Source organism: Bactrocera neohumeralis, chromosome 2, assembly GCF_024586455.1.
Source record: "Bactrocera neohumeralis isolate Rockhampton chromosome 2, APGP_CSIRO_Bneo_wtdbg2-racon-allhic-juicebox.fasta_v2, whole genome shotgun sequence".
In the NCBI taxonomy this organism is placed as follows: Eukaryota; Metazoa; Arthropoda; class Insecta; order Diptera; family Tephritidae; genus Bactrocera; species Bactrocera neohumeralis.
This window is the reverse complement of record NC_065919.1, coordinates 39,737,824-39,743,823: the sequence shown is the minus strand read 5'-3', so window position 1 is coordinate 39,743,823 and position 6,000 is coordinate 39,737,824.

Sequence of the window (6,000 nt, the reverse complement as noted above, 5' to 3'; positions counted from 1 at the left end):
GGCTGTCGGTCCGTAACCTGGGAATATATATAAATAATATCTCAAGTGAAATGATACTAATTGATGTGGTGTCTGTGCAAAATTGCTAGAAATGAAAGATGGGATATTTGAGAGTAAATATATTTCGATTAACTTTTCTTACTAACAGTTATATTTAAAGACAATTTAGTGAAATTATTTGGAAGAATATTAATTCCATTTATCTTGAAGTTTTGACTTATTAGAGAAGGGGTAGATATATACAGTTGTTATGAAGCTTTAAGCGTGGAATGTCTTAAGGGATCAGTAGGGTAATCTTTTTTTAAAATTTTTATTTTTTTTTTCTCTTATATCGACAGAATTAATGTAGAAACCCACTTTGTCATTGGAAGGTTTCGAAAAAGGCACAAAAATAATAATACCGCTCGACGTTCGGAGCGCTCGGAGTGCACACCTCAAACTTTAAACGCTTTTTCTCAAAACACACTTTTTTAAACTGGCGGACATAATTCCGGTCGAACTATTCAACCGATTTGCTTAATTTTTTTTTTCTAAATGTTTACAAAACGCCTTACTAGATTCATAGATTTTTAAAATTTATTGACAATGTTATGACAAAATTTATGTAAAAATACATGGGGAAAAATTAAAAAAAAAAACGTTAATTACTTTTTTCATTTACGTACCTTTTAAGAATAAATTGGGTTTTTGAGAAATCGTGTCCGCCAGTGAAAAAACGCATCTCATTCACCCAGCTATTTCTCCGACAGATGTCATTAAAAAATTCCGAAAAAATTTGTTTGTACACTCCACGATATACCTCGTGATATGTGAAAAAAGTTCTATGGTAGAATAAAAATTTCTACGAAAAAAAGTCAAAAAACAGGACCAGACTGTAAACCTATCTATGAGACTCACTTATAGTATATCTTAAGTCCTCCAACGTATAATTAACTCAAAGGATATGATTAAGGATCTGTTGCACAAGAAATAGGCTCACATCCCTTTGACAGAAACCTTTAAACTTGCCTTGCCAAAACGCCTATCCGATGTTTTATGTAAATCAACGTTGAGGACATCCGACTTCCTATTAAGTTTTAAAAAGAATTCAGAAGAAGAATTACTCTATTCGATTTATGTATCTTGTAAGTAGATTTTTATACTCTCGCAACAAAGTTGCTAAGGAGAGTATTACAGTTTTGTTCACATAACGGTTGTTTGTAAGTCCTAAAACTAAAAGAGTCAGGGTTATATATACCAAAGTGATCAGGGTGACGAGTAGAGTTGAAATCCGGATGTCTGTCTGTCTGTCTGTGTCCGTGCGTCTGTCCGTCCGTGCAAGCTGTAACTTGAGTCAAAATTGAGATATCATGATGAAACTTGGTATACGTATTTCTTGGCTCCATGAGAAGGTTAAGTTCGAAGATGGGCAAAATCGGTCAACTGACACGCCCACAAAATGGCGAAAACCGAAAACCTATAAAGTGTCATAACTAAGCCATAAATAAAGATATTAAAGTGAAATTTGGCACAAAGGATCGCATTAGGGAGGGACATATTTGGAAGTAATTTTTTTGGAAAAGTGGGCGTGGCCCCGCCCCCTACTAAGTTTTTTGTACATATCTCGGAAACTATTATAGCTATGTCAACCAAACTCTACAGAGTCGTTTTCTTCAGGTATTTCCATATACAGTTCAAAAATGGAAGAAATCGGATAAAAACCACGCCCACCTCCCATACAAAGGTTATGTTGAAAATCACTAAAAGTGCGTTAACCGACTAACAAAAATTGTCAGAAACACTAAATTTTACGGAAGAAATGGCAGAAGGAAGCTGCACCCAGGCTTTTTTTTTAAATTTAAAATGGGCGTAGCGTCGCCCACTTATGGACCAAAAACCATATCTTAGGAACTACTCCACCGATTTCAATGAAATTCGGTATATAATATTTTCTTAACACCCTGATGACATGTACGAAATATGGGTGAAATCGGTTAACAACCGCGCATTCTTCCAATATAACGCTCTTTTGAATTCCATCTGATGCCTTCTCTGTATAATACGAGTATACATTAGGAACCAATGATGATAGCGGAATAAAACTTTACACAAATACGGTATTTGAAAAATATGTAAATGACGGATAAAGAAATCTCGATTATGACTTTATCATGCGAGAGTATAAAATGTTCGGTGACACCCGAACTTAGCCCTTCCTTACTTGTTTCTTATGGATTTTCTATTCGTCCGCATGTTTTCTTTTAGTTTTATTTTATTGTCGGTAATTTAATCAATTACATTTCCATAAAACTACATAATAATAATGAATAAAAAAAGTTGTTTTTTATAGAAAGTATATAAAGATATTTTTTTGGTACTTTACTTTTTCTGGCAAGTGTATATCAGAATCATTTTATTATATTGCAAATAGCAACTGATCTCAACGTATATTCTCTGAACTTGGAAAATGTCTAGTGAATAGGCGGTTGCAATACGTAATGAAAATTTAAATAGGGTAATACCATAAGTGCTGAAGCGAATAATCGTTGTTTTTTATTCACTATCTTATTTTTTTGAGTTTTAGTGGATCGCCTAAGTTTGGGCGATTTTGGAAAATAATTTTTAACGCTTTGTGTTTTTAACTATTGTAAGCGTTTATGTGTGTTTGTGAGTTACAAATGCAGTTATTGCAAATAATACCCGATTTAGTTGATATTATATACATATATGTATGTATGCATTTGGGGAAATTAGTTTTCTTGGAGGGTTAGACCACCCACTTGTAACCTTGACTAAAATCTGTTTAGAAAGTACTGTCATGTCTTATTTTTATCCTAAATTAAAAAATACATATATATATCAACGTCTATTTACAGACATATTTGACTCTGCAGATTTGTTACTGTACATATATTTCTTTTAAACTTTCGACTTTACGTACAAACATTTTTATAATCGCCTAGTAGTCTCTTTATTCTGTAGAAACAGTTTTACTGATTTTCGTTAACAAAGTTTAGACGCCTAAAAGTAAGCTGCGAAAACGACGAGAAAAAATCAGTATAAATAATATTACCACTTTCGATTAAGGCTATTAAAATTTAAGAAGAAAATAATAATGATTTAGTGCAAATAATATTTAAAAGCAAATTATTTATGGCAATGCTAATATACCTGATTTATTTACAAAGCACTTAAGCAGTACGAATAGTGCATAAATACGTACATAATTTCATATACCTATGTTGAAAGCTTGAACTGCTTTGCGGGCTTAGAGCAATGCTTGCATTGCTACATACAGACATACAAACATTTATTGAAATCTATTTATGGTGCTGAAGTGTCAGTTTGAGATTCATTTGGAAAACTGAGGACAACTGACTTTTGAAGGAACTGAGTTTGGAAGTCAAGGAGAAAATGATCTGGACTCCAACAGAGTAAAATATTAAGAAGCAAAGATAAAGAAAATGAATAAGATAGCAAAAGAAAAAGGGACATCGATTTCTAATGATTTTCTGTTTAGTTATATGAATTGTTTTCACGACCATATTGAACCAATTGAATTGAAATCCGCGTTAGACCGTTATTTAACATATCACTTACAAGTAAACATAAGAGCATTGATATCAACGTATTAACACTTTACTTACTTAGTTGCTCTAAAAAGATTTTATGTGTACTTAGAATTACATATGAATGTATATCCAACAGTACTGAGTAATTGAAAATTATATTTTTTATAAATTATAAACCTCCACACATATTGATGTATGTGTTTAAATAAGATAGCATTTTATAAGCGAGAGAAAAAATCAAATAAATACGAAACAGTAATATTCTAGTTATCACTTTTGCATTGTACAATACATAAAAAAACTATTTTGTAAGTGAAAGTAATTGAAGCAGTTTAATGAGGCAATAATCAAGCTGTAAAAAGAAATTTTCGATCAAATTGAAAAAAAAAATGCATAAAAACATAAAAATGTCAACATGTAAATAATGAATTGATTATTGAATTTTCATAAATGTGGTTTTCTTATTCAATTAGTGGTGCCAAGACCAAGTAAGTAAAGTTTGCTACTAATACTTATCCATGGTTTAGTTCTTTGCTTAGTACCTTCGAACATAACACGCAACGGAGTTCAACAGTCTCTTTTCTATGCCTCGTAAAATGTTGAGTAGTCCGTTCGAATGATTTTGGTTGATATTTTGGGTTTTGAAACGCGCTATTACTCGACACGCCACAATAAAGCTGATTTTTTTCAAATTCGTTGGCGTAAGTGTATCACATCTGGTGGGAATTACAAGTACTTTGAAGGCAACAAAATAAATATTGATGAACAATTGAATATTTTGCGTTTTATTTACAATTTCCAGGTACTTTGTGGTCACAATATACGTTACATATCTGTATAAAAAAACTTTGGAATGCTTAAAAAACTTTGATAAAATCGGCAATAACTTTCTTAAGAAACCCGATTCTCAAGTAAATTTTTTAAATACTTTTAAAGCTTACCTTACTTAACTTATTGAAATTTGGGTAAAACTATTGCGGTAGCGCTGTTTAATAAGTTTTGCGTAACGGGCGTCGGTGCGTCATTTCTACAGTCTTGCAATATGTTGTTACCGAGTATAATAGTTTAATTTGTTAAAGGGCTGTTTGTATCACATAAAAGTAATCAATGAAGATACAGGGTTCTATAAATATAAATGATCCGCGTGACGAGACGAGTTCAAATTCGCATGTCTGTCTATTCGTCTGCGCAAGCATTAACTTGCGCAAAAATTAAGATATCTTCATGAAACTTGGCATCACATTAATTTTAGTATTTTAGATGGGGATAATTGGAGAACTGCAACGCCCACAAGACGCCATTAGTCGAAAAATAATAAATTGCCAAAACTATGCCAGGAAATTAATATAAAAAAGGTACATGGTATAATGAATCGCATTAGGGAGCCACAGCTATGTTTGGAAAATCTTTAAAAATTTGGTGTGCCCCACTTAGCTCATTGTTGGTAGCTAAAGTAAATACCTTAATGAAACTCATAGAGCTTGTTTTTTTGTTAAAAATATGTGGTAAATCTAAAAAAAAAAATAAACTCGGGTCAATACTACCCTTATCTACCATACACCTAATATAAGTTTTCGGTTGACTTTTTACCGATCACATATATCGGACCATATGATAGATATCTTAGAAAAATTAATTGAACGTATAATATTGGTAGAGAAAACAGACTGCATACCTCGCAACGTTACAATCGACCACTACACGTGTGGGACGGGAAAGATAGAGATGAGCAGACGTGCCATTGCCCGATCATGAAGAAGTTCGAATAGCAATTACCCGTCTGAAAAACAACAGAGCGGCGGGGGTTGATGAATTGCCGAATGAGCTATTGAAACACGGCGACCAAGCACTGATATGGAGCATGCATCATCCCACTACCGTATGATAAGCCTCCACGACATCGCTTATAAATTTCTATCGAGCGTATTGTGTGAAAGATTAAAGCCTACCGTCAACAAACTGGCTGGGCCTTTTCAGTGTGTCTATCTTGGAAGCAGCATTAACACCAACAACAACGTCAGATTCGAAATCCTACGCAGGAAATCTCTTGTCAACAGGTGTTACTTCGGACCGAGTAGGCAATTGAGAAGTAAAGTCCTCTCTCGACGAACAAGGACCAAATTCTACAAGTCTACCATCATCCCCGAAAATATCGGTTAATGTGTGAGATATACAATTGAAATTCAGATAGAATTCCTAACAATAGTATTTCTATGTATAGAAGATGGGATGAATCGGGTCAATTCTTCCCTGAGCCCCCATATATCTAACATATAACAGTATATCTTTGTGCCCAAAATAGATACAATTGGGCGGAAACTTGACCTAGCCCCCTGTATGTAACTATTGCTAGGATTTTTGAACATCCGCTGACTTTGCTTCATATGATTGGTGATTGTATGTGAGGTACCTTAATAAAATTCAGGGACTGTTTTTTTAGTATATGGCA